Here is a 15,650-nt window from a genome sequence, read left to right as displayed (position 1 = left end):
TTTATGAGCACTGTCTGAGGCAGATGTGAATGGTTGCATGTGATACAAAGCAATGGGAATTCAAGCAAACAGCCCTGAGTCAAGGAGTTTACCACCATTTTTCAAAAGCATTCTGTTTGCAAAGTGAGCCTCTCAGACAACATAAAAGGGCTAAAAAAAGTCTTCCTTGAGCAGTTTTAAAAAATTAATCTTGCTTTGTTTATCTCTAATTGTTCTTGAGTGAATAGGGGGTGGGGGTGGATGTTACGTGGCCCGACTCTGAACACATCTACACTGCACGTTTTAAGCAGTGAGAGATGGATGGATTTATCATGGCTTCCTCCAGCCACATGGCGGGAATTGTCGCGTTGTGAGGATGCTGAGAATTCCTTCCTGATTCTTCGAACTGAATGACTGTTCTTTGGATGTGACGGATAAACAGCCTTGAAACTGGTTTAAATTTGTAGTGCAGATATAGCCTTTGTGATTGTATCAACCAATCAATACACACATCTCACTCCATTCCATTCTCACTTGTTAATGACTTGTATCTTACCATACCATAGCAGTTACATTTGAGATCTGTCAGCTTCACTGTGACTGTGTCAGTGCGCAGCAGGGTCTGAAGCAAAGACCATTGTCAAAGAGGCCAGAGGAATGGGGGAGGTCCAATATGGACAGATGGGGATTCAAAGAGCCAGAGGTGGAGGGTTTTATAGCTGCTTCCCTTGTAAACATGAAGTAGTCAAGTATTCGTATGTTGGTCTCTAAGACTTTATTCATACACAACTCCGTTTTCTCCTTCTCCTTTCCCTCCCTTTTATTTCTGACTCCACCCACACACTTTCTCTACAGGATCCCCCCGCCCCCCCCCCCCGGGACAAACTTCTAAAATAACAAAACATAAAAGATTACCAGATAGGATAAAACAAGGGTGTTTTCAAAGGTAGAGCAGGCTGTTCTGAGGGCTATAGGCATATGATGTGATCAAGGAGAGGCTAGTGTTCAGATTCTAGAGCAGGCAGCAAGGCGGGAGGGCTGGAAGCCATGTCTGCTTAGCTCTTTCTCCTGAGGACAAATTGCTCAGACTACAGCAGGGATTCTCAAACTTGGGTCCTCAGGTGTTATTGGACTTCAACTCCCATAATCCCCAGCCTCAGTGGCCTTTGGTTGGGGATTATGGGAGTTGAAGTCCAATAACACCTGAGGACCCAAGTTTGAGAATCACTGGACTACAGAGACAAGCCCAGGTGAGTTCTTCTAGGAAAACAGTTGACATGAACAAACACCTGAAGCTGCCTTGTCCTGAGGCTATTCACACACATGTGCAAAACTGGGCTAAGGAAGCCCAGCCCAGTTTTGCATGTGTGTGTGTGTGTGTGTGTGCGCGTGCGTGAACCACTGGGATTGTGTCCAGTCCGGGTGGCACCACCACAGTGGCAAACCTACTTGTAGAACCTTCCCTCAAAACAGGGTGAGGAGCGTTAGGGCTCTCCATCTCCTAACCCTGTTTTTCCGATCATGTGTCAGCTGTCGTTGCTTGCAGCCATGGGGTGGGGAGGAGGGTCCCAATAATGTACCACACACTTGCATGGTGCATTATTGGCACTCCAGGGGGGCAGAGTGACATGGGGCAGTGCATCCCAGCACCCTGACCCTCAGAGCTACTGGCAGGAGCTGGTGAGGAAGAGCTGCTCATCTGTGGGTAAGGTCCGTCTAACCCACCTTCCCTGCAGCCTGCTCTGGAGCCCTTCTCACTGTTCGTGAGAAGAGGCTCAGGGAGTCAGACCGTTAGTCCACCTAGTGTAATATTGTCCAATTGACTGGCAGTGGGCGGCTCTCCAGGGTTTCAGATGTGGGCATTCCCCAGCCCTACCTGAAGATGCCAGGGATCATCTGCATTAAGAACATATGCTCTGCTACTGAGTAAAGCGGCAGTCTCTTACCTACACTAGGGGGAGTCTACTGTGGGGAGGGAGCAGAAATAAGCTGGAAGAAGTACATGCTCTGCAACATTTCACAGAAGAAAATAGGACTATGCTTGTTATATCCCTATCAGTACTGCGTACAGCTTTGGTCACCATAACTTAAGAAAGATATTGTAGAACTGGGAAAGGTGCAGAAGAGGGCAACCAAAATGATCAGGGGGCTGGAGCACCTTCCTTATGAGGCTAGGCTACAGCATCTGGGGCTCTTTGCCTTGGAAAAGAGGCGGCTAAAGGGAGACATGATCGAAGTGTATAAAATTATGCATGGAGTGGAGAGGGTAGACAGAGAGAAATTTTTCTCCCTCTCTCACAACACTAGAACCAAGGGTTCTGGGACCGACAAGCTGAAATAGGAACATAGGAACATAGGAAATTGCCATACACTGAGTCAGACCATTGGTCTATCTAGCTCAGTATTGTCTTCACAGACTGGCAGCGGCTTCTCCAAAGTTGCAGGCAGGAATCTCTCTCAGCTCTATCTTGGAGAAGCCAGGGAGGGAACTTGAAACCTTCTGCTCTTCCCAGAGCGACTCCATCCCCTGAGTACTTTTTCACATGACACATCATAAATCTATGGAATTCTTTGGCATGAAATGTGGTGATGGCACCAGCTTGGATGGCTTTAAAAGGGGCTTAGACAAATTCATGGAGGACAGGTCTATCCATGACTACTAGTCTGATGGCTGTGGGCCACCTCCAGCCTCAGAGGCAAGAGGCCTCTCAATACCAGTTGCAGGGGAACCACAGCAGGAGAGACGGCATGCACATACTCCTTACCTGTGGGCTCCCCAGAGGCATCTGGTGGGCCACTGTGTGAAACAGGATGCTGGACTAGATGGACATCCTTGGGCCTGATCCAGCAGGGCTTTTCTTTATGTATGTTCTTAGAGGAGCATAGCTATAACTGAATGGAGGCGGGCAAATGTCTCTGGGCCCCCGAGGGAGGGGGGCAGTGACAGGATGACCGCTTGCTCTTTGCTCTCCCCCTCACACCTCTCTGAAGAAGACGGGGGGAGGGCAGGAGCCCACCTTCAGTCTTTGTAAGCTAGCAGCTTACCCTAACAAAAGTTGAATTTATGTATTCTATTTATACATTTATATGCTGCTCTTCCTCCAAGGAGTACATGGTTATGTTTATCTCCACAAGAACCCTGTGAGGTAGGTTAGGCTGAGAGATATGTGACTGGCCCAGAGTCACCCAGTGAACTTCATGGCTGAATGGGGATTTGAACTCTGGTCTTCCTGGTCCTAGTCCAACACTAGTTCCTGGTCCAACACTCTAACCACTGCACCATACTGAATAAAGCATCCACAAACGGCAAACATACAGATAAAGTAGGAACAATGATTGATCAAGAGCAGATACCAAACAAAATTTTCCCTAACACAGGTGGAACCCAAGAAAGGAGAGGAGAGGAGACATACCAAATGGCATCAACAATGTTAGTGAGAGGGCTCTTCCAGACTGCAATAAAATGTGGGATCTCCAAATCTTCCACAGAAGTTCCAAGCACATTCATCATACAGACAGACACTCCTGCAGGCTTCCATGCTCTTTCCCAGTGCAATCTTACCCTCTATACACTCGTTGAGCAGAGCTCTTGAGTGGTTTTTGCAGCTCCCCTGCTGGCAGAGCTCTTTCCATCTGAGAAGAACTCGTCCCTTTCCTAAGTGGGATTCTTCTTCTTGGAACTGGCCAGTAGTGGCAGTGTGAACATTGCTCAAAGTTCCTACTTGGTGTGTGTACAGATTGTACAATCACATTGGGAAGGAACACAGAAGCCTGCAGGAGCATTTGTAGGATGAGTAAGATCATGCTTGGAACTTGCAGGAAAGCTTTTCAGATCCCACATTCTGTTGCTGTCTGGAAGAGCCTTTATCATAGGCTCCTTTTCCTGGACATTTATTTTTTCCCAAGCATTTTGGGAAAAATCTGGGGCTATGAAAGCTTCTGCCAACCCAGTGGCAGAAAGGTAAAACTCTCCAAGCCTGTTAACATAAGATCTTTGAGTTTTATTATGCAACACAATAGCCAAATGTATGACTATTGTTTTGCAATAGCCATGTTCTTAATATGTCAATATTTCATCTGCTAAAGAACAATGCTCTCTCACACATTATTTTGTTTTTAATCATTGTATGTTATCCTCTGCTTATGCAAATATACATCACTAAATGATGTTACTTTTTGTGGATTGCATGAACCTCACAAAAAGGGATGCATTGCTTTGTTGTAAAAAATTTAAGTGTCAGTGGCTCTCTTTTCTCTTTTTTTCTGGGGAGGCAGTCAGCACATGCATTAATATTATGTGTGTGTGTGAATTCTTTTTAAAAATGAAACTATCAGTAAAACAGGTGGAATCAGACTAACACATATACAAAGAGGTTATACCTGTCTGATCATTTGGAAGATTCCCCCTGTCCCTGTTTTCTTTCATTCATATATATGAATGAAAGAAAACAGGGACAGTGGGAATCTTCCAAATGATCAGACAGGTATAACCTCTTTGTATATGTGTTAGTCTGATTCCACCTGTTTTACTGATAGTTTCATTTTTAAAAAGAATCTCTTGCCGTTGTGTCTATGTAGACACCTCATTTGCACGATTTATTATCTTTTGTTGATGTTCATTTGTCCACTGGTAAGTGTTTGCAAACAACAGGGGGGGAAACAGCACACTAAAAAAAATCATATGGAAAGGCTTTCCTCCTCCCTTGCTTGTTTGCTGAGGTCATGTAAGAAGCTGTCCTGTTGAGGCTTATGACTCAATTACAGCTACAATTCAATCACATGTCAAAATTATAGCCCCTTAGTCCTGTAGCCCACACCTCTATCAATTTCCTTTTGTCCAAGATGCAGGAGAAAAGGATCCAAAGAAAAGCCAGTGCCTGCCTACCATTTTCCTTCCATAAGTCAGACTGGTATACTGAGACTCCACTGGCATAATAGGCCACAAAAGTGTTGCCAAAGCCTGCATGAAGAGACAGAATCATCAATATGTCAAATCCTGTTAAGGTCCGGAAGTGGGTGGCTGGGGGAGTGGGAACAATGAGTAGGGACAGGTTTTGCAAAAGACCCGTTGTTGTTTTCCATCCAGAAGGGCCCAGTGATTTTGTTTTCTACAGCTAGCATTCATTATATCTCTGTTCTTGTGCCTGAACGAGGCCCATTCCAGAGCAGCAAGCAGGGCGCTTTCCAGATGACATGCTGCAACACGGTAAAATGTTTCGGCTTGGCAGGATCGTATTGAAAACAATCCCTGGAATCTCAAACTCCTCCAACGGGAAAATACAGCTATTTTTCTGCAATGGACTTGCAACATTATAGCACTGCAATGCAAAGATAAAACCCAAAAGAAGGCATCGGAAATGTGAATGGCACCTTGCTATCAGCTCAAGAAGCACACTTAGCAGATCCGTAGTGACCCTGTTATAGGGTTTAATCTGGAAAGTGCCCTGGTGAGGAGCTGCCAGTAAGCCACACAGTTTGGCTTTGACACAGATTTCCATCTGCCCCCACCCCAGGATTTGGGGGTGGGGATGGGGGAGAGTTTTCTGTAAAGGGACAAATTGTCAGCCAGATTAGAAGGTCTGTTTCATTTTCAAGATGAAATAGTGCGTTAATCAGTGGTTCCCAAACTGAGAGTCCCCAGATGTTGCTGAATTACAGCTCCCATCATCCCCATCCACAATAAACTGTAGCTGGGGCTGATGGGATTTGTAGTTCAGCAACACCTGGAGGCTCCCAGTTTGGGAACCACTAGCGTAAGCCATATATTCTAAGAGCATTAATTTGAGTTTTTTGTTTTGTTTTTAAATCCCTCATAACAGCTATAGCAATGTTATCAGCATGGGCCTTTTAAAAAAGCAAAACGATTTGTTCCTTCAGCATGCATAGATCCACCAAATTGTTAGCACCCATAGCGGTTCAGTGTGTGTAAAACCAATGATTTCACCAGAAAAATAGGTGTTCCTGAGAGCAATCATCACAGGATATCTGAAACATGGAGGAGGGCATGGCCCCTCTGCCCTCCCTAAATGGTCCTGCTGCTCCGACACCTCTTCCATGATGACACACAGTCCCTGAAAACCCAAGGTCCTTGTGCAGAAGCCACCATGTGGAAATGGGATCTGACAATTGGCTTTGTATGGTATGTCCTTTGTCCAAAGAGAGTCCGCTTCGTGATGACACGCTTTCTCCTCTGCTTCAGGTCCCCTGTTGCCTATTTACTGGCTGACCTTTTTTTGCAGCCAGAGCGGAAGGAAATCCCAGCAGCAGCTAAAAGCAGGGAGTAGCCCGCAGAACTGATTGGCCCATCTGGATGGATATATTGAGATAATTTGTGAAAATCCAGACAGGCAAGCAAAAAGACAAGCTAGAAGCTCAAATAGGTCAAGGGAGGCTCATGGATGATGTTGTTATTGTGGTTTTCATTGTTATCATCATTATTGCTGCATCTTGAAGAAAACATTTCTGGGGAAGAAGAAAAATGCCACCATCTGCACATCCTGGTTCTTTTAAATGCCTCCCCCAATACAACCTCCCACCAGGTGCCTGAGTTCCCATTCCCAGCCCACCCTATGCCTCCACTCCAGAAATAAATCAAGGTGTCTCCTAAACTCATTTGTGTTCTTTTGCTTCTGAGCATCTTCCATGCAGTAGCTTTGCTAAGCCCTTTGGGCTGAATCTCAGGCAGACATTAGCTGAGAACACTTCATCTTACCAACCTTACGTATCTGTTTTGTTGCTTGGGAAAAATAGAGAAGAAGAGGAAGCAGGGAGGGGGCTTATGCAGAGGGGGGAAAGATGGGGAGGTGATTTGGTGTTGAGATGAAAAGGGCCTGAGTCAGAATAATGAATTGGGGACATTATCCTCGCTCTGCCACGCAGCTCGCAACTTTCCCAGACCTGCATGGGTGACACTGACCTTTAAAATGTCTGGCAAAGATGCACAGTGTGGAGATACTACAAGCAACAAGATAACCAGGCAGTGCGGGAAGATGGAGGGCAACATCAGATTCATTTGTTCCCTATTTCCGTTACATGCGCAAGTAAAACCAGAACCTTGGATTTAGCATTGTTGCTCCCAAATGAAACCCTGGTTTCTTTCCTCATCCCTTTGCCACAAATCCCTCAGAGACTACCACCCAAGGCAGCAGGTAAAGGGAACAGGTGTTGTTGTTGTTGTTGTTGTTGTTGTCATCGTTTTTGGTCCATTCAAAACTTGTTCTACTCCATGATGGGGCAAGCCTTAGGCTCTTAGTGGCTGTGAATTTCTCAAGTCATTAAGACTGCAATCTTAAGCCCTTTTATGAGGGAGTAAGACCCATTGAACTCAGTGGCACTTACTTTTGAGTAAACATGCTTAGGATTGCACTTCATGTCAATTACTGAAGGGATTTTAACCTGGGAGTAAGGAGGTCAAAAAGTGAACATGACCTAGATGTGTCCCCAAGACACAGAAGCTAACGAAGAATTGTATCATTGGTCCCCACCCATATTAAATATCAACACAAGGACTTCGCCCTATATTTTATTGAACTAATTTGGGAAGTAGAAACTGTAGACTGCTTCTAGGTCCACTACCAGGAGTGGTTCTTCTATGAGACAAGGTGAAGAGATAACCTCAAGAGGTGAATTAGTGGACCACCTGTGGGGTAGCAAGATGCCCCTGCCACTTCACCACCTCTCTCTGCTACCCCTGCCATTGGAGCAGCTCTTTACCTCTTCCTCTTCCTCTTTACTATCACTGCCTCCAGGGGTGTAGCTATAATTGAGCAGATGGGTTCAAAGAACCTCCCCCCCCCCCAGCTCCTGAAGGCCTCCCAGCTACACTCCTCCCTATTTCATTCATTATTTCCAAGGGGCCACTGGGAGAGGGGTGAACACAGGCCCCTTCTCCCCTAGCTATGCCCCTGGCTGCCTCCTTTGCTGCTGGCCTGATAATGAAAAGGGGAAGCAAGAGGAAGAGGAAATGGGGGAAGTGCATTAAGGTACTGAAGATACTTTGCCCTTTCCTCATTTCTTCTTCCATTTCCTCCCCCTTCTCATTATCAGGCCAGTGGCAAATGAGGTAAGAGACAGAGGAGGCTGCAAGTGCTATCTTTTGCATGGTGGTGACTATTGCTGCCACAAGCGCACGCACAGAATTGCCTCTTGAAAAGGGGGAAAGTATTTGGCGCCCTGCCTCAGATGCACAGAGAACCTGGGCTGTCACTTGTCCACCCTGAAAGGGTCTAGGGCAGCTCACGTCACAATTGGATAGCGTTGTTTAAATTGCATAGAAAACCTCCTGCTTCTCCTGCAGGAGCTCGTTCTAGCCTGTTTGAGGTGGGGAGACCCCAATCCTATCCCAATCCTACCCACAACAATCCAAAATGGGTGAGAACCACTCATTCACCAACAACAGGGCCAAGGCTCCATGGGAGGGATTTGATCCTCAGTGCACCTTGTTCATTGTAGCTGCTTGCCCATGCGCCAGGCCACTGCAATGCTGCTCACACTCAGAGCCGCCTCCCAAGTTTCCGATCTACATCTCCCTCTCCTGATTCGACTTTTTGAACATGTGTAATTAAGAGCACCACACGGCACACTTATGCAGGACACTCGGAAATTTGGTTTCAAAAAACCTGGCGTGATGTGCCTTGTAATGAGGGACAGTTTTCAGGATTTGCTCCAAGGGACAGTGAATTAAACAGCCATCTAGTACAGCTGGACAGGCTATTTCTATAATCATAGAGCTGCAACAAACTGTCTTTGCCACAGGCTTTTATTTGAGATTCTAATAACAGGCTGTGGTTTTGAGGAACTAGAGCTCTCGCTAGACAAGGCTCGGTCTTGTCGAATTATTGACTTTGTAGTGTATATCATTCCCCATTGTAGTGAGGTAATGGCAGCTCTCGCTAACACACTTGGAATATGTTAAAGAACTGCACGGTGCAACGATGGCAAGTTTCTGTTTTATCTTGTTAGACTTACCCAACGTCACGTTGGTATTCAACCCGGCTAATGCGGTGCCGTTAAAAAAAAAGTCTTACATTAACGACTTTTGTCACAAAAGTCATTAACATAATAGGACTTCCACATCAAAATTGAATATTAATGCTACACCAGGCTGAGGTAGTAAGAGGGATAATTGCTCTAATACATTTTCCAGTCGGATTTTCGCATCGTGGTAGCAATTGCATTAGCAAACCCGATTATTAACACATCTGATACAATGGCAGTGGCTAATAGGAGTTAAGTTGGTTCCTTTTCTTCCCCCCACACAGAGCCACAGCCCTTGTTCCAAAACAAAAATCACAGACACTGCCAAAATCTCTGCATGTGTCAGTGGGAAACACTTAAGCAGGGTAGTCAGCCAAAAGATAGACGGTGGCTTGGGATACATATGCAAAAGCGTGGACTGCCCATCCTCACTTTGCTGCAGACTGTTACTCTGGGCAATATAAAGCAGGCCTCCACTTTCCATCTGCAAAATGGGGGCGAGCTCTTCTCTGCTTACATATTATGACAAAGAGACATTTTATTGTTGAAGAAAATGCTGAACCTACTGACAACACTGAAATGAAAACAGTGTGATTAAAAACATCCAGATGCTACATTCGGACTGAGATATGCATATTGACTTTGATCCATGCTGGGCTGGGTTAATCCCCATTAGGGCTGTTCATATGACTGAACAAACAGGGTAGAAGAGTGTTCTACCCAGCTTCGGGAGCTGTGCACACTCCCGGTTTCCAATCATGTGCAAGCAAACCACTGGGTAGGAGGGGTGGGGGGAGTGGTCATATGTAAGAGAGGAACTGGAGGGAGGAGATCTGTGCTTGTGGTAGCAAGTATGACTTGTGGCCTTTGCTAAGTAGGGTCCACCCTGATTGCATTTGAATGGGAGACTACATGTGTGAGTACTGTAAGATATATTCCCCTGAAGGGATGGGGCCACTCTGCTCACACGCAATGGAAAATAGGGAGTGCACACAGTTCCCAAAGCACTTGTCCTACCCAGTTTTCAAACTCAAAAACAGTCCTACAAACTTAAGTGGGACTTGTGTAGCCTGGGGCACTGTTCACACAACTGTGCGTGTGTGGTCGGGTGAATGGGGGCGCAGAGGCAGGGTTCAACCTACCTTCCCCCAGATGACCGCTCACAGCCTGGGTGGCACGCAAGCCAGGCAACCACATGGCCAGTGCTGCCAAGGGCAGTGCTGATGAATCTGCACACAGCGCCTGGCAGCACTGGTAAACAGAGCCCGGCCTCCATGAATTCCACCATGCATCGCGTGACACATGCAATGCATTGGGGGATTCCCCCAAGAGACAGATGCTCTAGGCACCCATCTCTGAGTGTGGCCAGGGTCGTATTAGCCCAGTTTGCACACAAACCCTTAGCCCGGGTTAAGGGAGTGCTTGCTCCCTTAACCTCAGCTAATCCCTGGGCTAAGAAGTGAGGCTAGGTAGCACTACCCTGCTGGGATCAGGCCCAGTGGTTCTCACACACAGCCTAAACCAGACCTAGCCCTATCTTGGGTTAAGCTGTGTGTGAGAACAGCCTCTGTGTGTAGGATTGCAGCCATTGCCATGGTTATCATTTTATGAATAATTTCTGTAACACTTTCACAGCATCCTAAACATGTGAACTTCGAAGTAAGTCCCTTTGAGGTCAGTGGAATGTACTTTCATCTAAAAATGTTTAAAATCATAGCCTGCCTGCCTGTCTGCCTGCCTTATGGACATGCTTAGGACTGCAGCCATCCAGAGCTATCGTCTTGCTTGCTTCTTCATAAGTCTAGACCTGTTTCTAAACCCGTTTCAGACCGGCTTTCGGGTGGGCTATGGGGTGGAGACTGCCTTGGTCAGCCTGATGGATGATCTCCAATTGGGAATTGACAGAGGAAGTGTGACTCTGTTGGTCCTTTTGGACCTCTCAGCAGCTTTCGATACTATCGGCCATAGTATCCTTCTGGAGTGTCTGAGGGGGTTGGGGGTGGGAGGCACTGCTTTGTGGTGGTTCCAAGCTTATCTCTCGGGCAGATTCCAGAAGGTGTCTCTCGGGGACTGTTGTTCTTCAAAAACAGAACTTTGGTATGGTGTCCCTGAGGGCTCCATATTGTCTCCAGTGTTGTTTAACATCTACATGAAACCGCTGGGAGAAATCATCAGGAGATTTGGTGCAGAATGTTATGAGTATGCTGATGACACCCAAATCTATTTCTCCATGTCAACGTCATCAGGAGAAGGCATAACCTCCTTAAATGCCTGCCTGGAGGCAGTGATGGGCTGGATGAGAGGTAACAAGCTGAGACTGAATCCAGATAAGATGGAGGTACTTATTATGCGGGGTCGGAACTCGGGAGATGATTTTGATCTGCCTGTTCTGGATGGTGTCATACTTCCCCAGAAGGAACAGGTACACATTCTCGGGGTGCTTCTGGACACAAAACTCTCCCTGGTGTCCCAGGTTGAGGCAGTGGCCAGAGGTGCATTTTATCAGCTTTGGCTGATACTCCAGCTGCATCCATTTCTTGAGATAAATGACCTCAGAACAGTAGTACATCTGCTGGTCACCTCCAGACTTGACTACTGCAATGCGCTCTATGTGGGGCTGCCTTTGTATGTAGTCCGGAAACTGCAGTTAGTCCTCTCTGGGTCATCTCGGAGAGACCATATCACTCCTATCTTAAAACATCTGCACTGGCTGCTGGTAAGTTTCCGGGCAGAGTAAAAGGTTTTGGTTATAACCTATAAAGCCCTAAACAGCTTGGGCCCTGGTTATTTAAGAGAACATCTTCTTTGCTATGAACCACAATGCCCATTGAGATCATCTCGAGAGGTTCGTCTGCAGTTGCCACCGGCTCGTCTGGTGGCTACTCAGAGACGTTCCCTCTCTATTGCTACCCCGAGGCTTTGGAACACACTTCCTGCTGCAATAAGAGCCTTCCCATCTCTTCCAACTTTTAAAAGGGCAGTCAAAATGCATTTGTTCACCCAGGCTTTTAATTAGATACTGTTTTAATTGTGTTTTAATTGTGTTTTAATAGTTTTAACTTTTTAATTTTAATTGTTGAAATGTTTTAATCCTTTATTGGCTGTTTTTATTGTTTTGTAAACCGCCCAGAGAACTTGTGTTTTGGGCGGTATAGAAGTGTATTAGACAAACAAACAAACAAACAAACAAACAAACAAACAGATAAATAGATAGATAAATAAATAAATAAGTAAATAAGTAAATAAATAAATAAATAAATAAATAAATAAGATTAAATAAGTCAGTCCCACTGTGTTTTGAAATGCAATCCCATGCACACTTACATGAAAGTAAATCTCATTGCACACAGTGGTACATACTTATAAATAAAAACACAAATGATTGCACTGCTAGCATGTGTCAATGTTTTTCAGTCATTCATATACTCCCCCACCCCCACCCCCACCCCCCCAAAAAATCCTTTTTGAGTAGACATTTTCCCCATTTTATAGATGGGGACCTGAAACAATGAATGTGTCACTTGCTAAGGCCTCCCAAATAAAGTTCCATCGAATTGCCATGTTTGCATCTTTGCAGAATTCCAATATTTTGACATGGCTCAGATCATCAAAAGTGAATGAGGAGGAGGGAGACACGGAATAGATAGGGAGGAGAACGGGAGCAGGGGGACCCGGAGCATTGTGGAAGTGGGGAGCTACCAGGGCATCACAGTCCTGCCTCCAGCAACTTCCTGCACATATTCCAACTTTATTTTATGAAATCAAATTCCTTGTCAGATATCAGATTTCCAGTTACATGAATGTGGATGAGAGGAATATATGCAACCATGAAAGATCAAAAGCTTGTATAAAAAATGAAGAAGGAGGATCCGTACAACCTAGGTTTCAAAATACCATTGCTTAAACTCCTCTGGTGTTCATCCTTGTCAGCCTTACCGTCTGTACACCATAACTGCAGGATAGATTCCTACCCTGAATACGATCGGAAGACTGTGTTGTATGACATTGCACAGGCAAAGTCTGGGTTGTGTGAGGAAGAGAGGGTGTTGTCTTCATTCACAGACAAGTTGTACCCACATATCCGTGCCAAGGGATCCACGAGACTGCTATTGCTGAGAAGCAAAAAGTAAGGGCGTGACTGCATGCTATTGGCACCCACAAAAAAGGAAAGGGGGGTGGGGTAAAGAGGACCTCCACAGAGGAATTCAAATGTTGTTACCAGAATGCACTATGCAAATGAAGCATATTTAAATATACTGGCATCCTTTGAAGTGCTGCTCTACTTCCATAGCTCAGGTTTTGAAAGACTGAAGGGAGAGATACAGCCATGGCTTACTGCTGCTGTGGATGCCATCACCATGCCCATCATCTCCTCCTCTTCCTCCTCAACCTCAAGGGTTTTCTCCAACTGACAAAACAAAACTTTGTTTTGTCAGCCCTTTCACAGCTCTGCACACCTCATGCCTACCCTGCTCCTAGTCCATCAACACTTCCCTGTTTGTCTGTTTGTTTGTTTGGCCTCCCAGTTACTTTTCTGACAGAAATCACTTTATGTTGGTCTTGATCCTGTTTATGGAACTGTGAAGCTTGCCTGCTACCTTTGTTAAATGGGTTGGATCCAAAGTTTTTGCTCCATGAACAGAGAGAGAATTCCATTCATAGAAGGGCTCTTCCGTGAAAGAAGGTTTTTTGTGGGGTTTTTTACATTTTACATCCCGCTCTTCCTCCAAGGAGCCCAGAGCAGTATACTACATACTTAGGTTTCTCCTCACAACAACCTTATGAAGTAGGTTAGGCTGAGAGAGAAGTGATTGGCCTAGAGTCACCCAGCAAGTATCATGGCTGAATGGGGATTTGAACTCGGATCTCCCCGGTCCTAGTCCAGCACTCTAACCACTACACCACACTGGCTCTCCATTCACAGAGGGGAAAACGTTGGATCCAACCCAATGTATTTCAGGCACTCTAGGTGAAGTACTTTTTTAAAAAAAATCTTCCTAGGTTTTCGACCTCTGATAAGGTGTAATACTTTTACTGCTGCTTTTATTCTGCTCTTGATCGTTGATAGTTTTTGGGGATTTTTAAATTGTATATGGTTTTATGTTACATTTAAAATGTCCTGATACATTTTATTTGAAGGCTGTCTAGAAATTAATTAAATAAAACAATCTATGCAACAACCCCTACATTTGATACTGTAAGAAGTTCCAAGCATCAAAAAAGGAATCAAATATTATATATGAGTTTGTTTGTTTGTTTGATTTCTATACTGCCCTTCCAAAAATGGCTCAGGGCGGTTTACACAAAGATATAACAAATAAATAAGATGGATCCCTATCCTCAAAGGGCTCACAATCTAAAAAGAAACATAAGATAAATACCAGCAACAGTCACTGGAGGTACTGTGCTGGGGGTGGATAGGGCCAGTTATTCTCCCCCGCTAAATAAAGAGAATCACCACATTAAAAGGTGCCTCTTTGCCAAGTTAGCAGGGGTAACTATATTAGCAGGGGTAATTATATTTTAATATAACAGTAATGAAACTGTATGGTTTAAAAACACTGTCCAACTATACAAGAAATTATAAAACTGGATGAGTAAAAATATAACTATAAATCTCAATAAAACTAATACAAAATGGTCATCGAGATACTCTCCATATTAAGTCCAATAGTTCATTTAAAAACCACCAGTTAAATGGGAGATGTGTGGATGAATGTTTCCAGTACTGTGATTTAGTTGAAAGATGAAGCATTATATCATGATCTTCCAGCATCTGATCACTCGTGTGATGGAAATGCCAGATCGGAACGCCAGACATGTTTCGACTATATCAAGTCTCCTTCAGTGCCAGTTATCTACTACTGTTAGTCTCCTGTTGACTTCTGTTGACTTCTCCATTCAGCTTGCCTTACACAGGAAAGATGAAGCTGATTCTACATGACTTTCAGTCCAGGGCTCAAGGAGCTGTCCAGTGCACAAAGAACTGACTCAAACAAAAGAGACATAACTTAGAGGAGAAAGTGGCCTGTTGTGGGTGTGGCACCCCAGTTATAGAATGCTCTTTCCAAGGAGGCTCATCTGGTACCAACTCTGATGTCTTTTCAGCATCAGATGAAGGCCTTTTTATTTGCTCAGGCCCTTTAATGTACATTTTTGAAACTGTTTTGTCAGGAGCTTTGCTTTATTGATCATGTGCTGTTTCTGTTTTTAAAATTACCAGTTATGTTATTTATGCTTTTAAACTGCAAATGGTTCCAGAAGACTCTAGATCACAGAGTGGGATACAAACATTTGTATTAAATAATTAAGTAAATAAATAAAGGTCAGCTGAAGCACTCTTTTGGTGCAAGAAGGCTTCCTTGGATGCTGTGACTCATCTCCCTGCAGTTCTCTTCTTTGATCAGGTCCTCAGTTCAAAACCCACAAGTCCTGACACAGACACAATTGCACTCAGCTAGTTGCTGCCATCTTCAAAATACTTAAACTACCCTATAAAGAAGCTATTCATTCATCAGTCATTGATTGAAATCCAAAAGATTGCCAGACTACAAAGATCTCCTATGTACAATAGACTGAGTAGGGTTTTCCTTTGCCCAGCTAACCAAAGGAAAGGTACAATTCCAATAGGAAGAAAAACTCTTCAAGACTTACATCATGGTCACCTCTCTGGAAACCTGCAACTCATAGGGGGA

This window comes from Hemicordylus capensis, chromosome 2 (genome assembly GCF_027244095.1).
Source record: "Hemicordylus capensis ecotype Gifberg chromosome 2, rHemCap1.1.pri, whole genome shotgun sequence".
In the NCBI taxonomy this organism is placed as follows: Eukaryota; Metazoa; Chordata; class Lepidosauria; order Squamata; family Cordylidae; genus Hemicordylus; species Hemicordylus capensis.
This window is presented reverse-complemented; position numbering follows the sequence as displayed.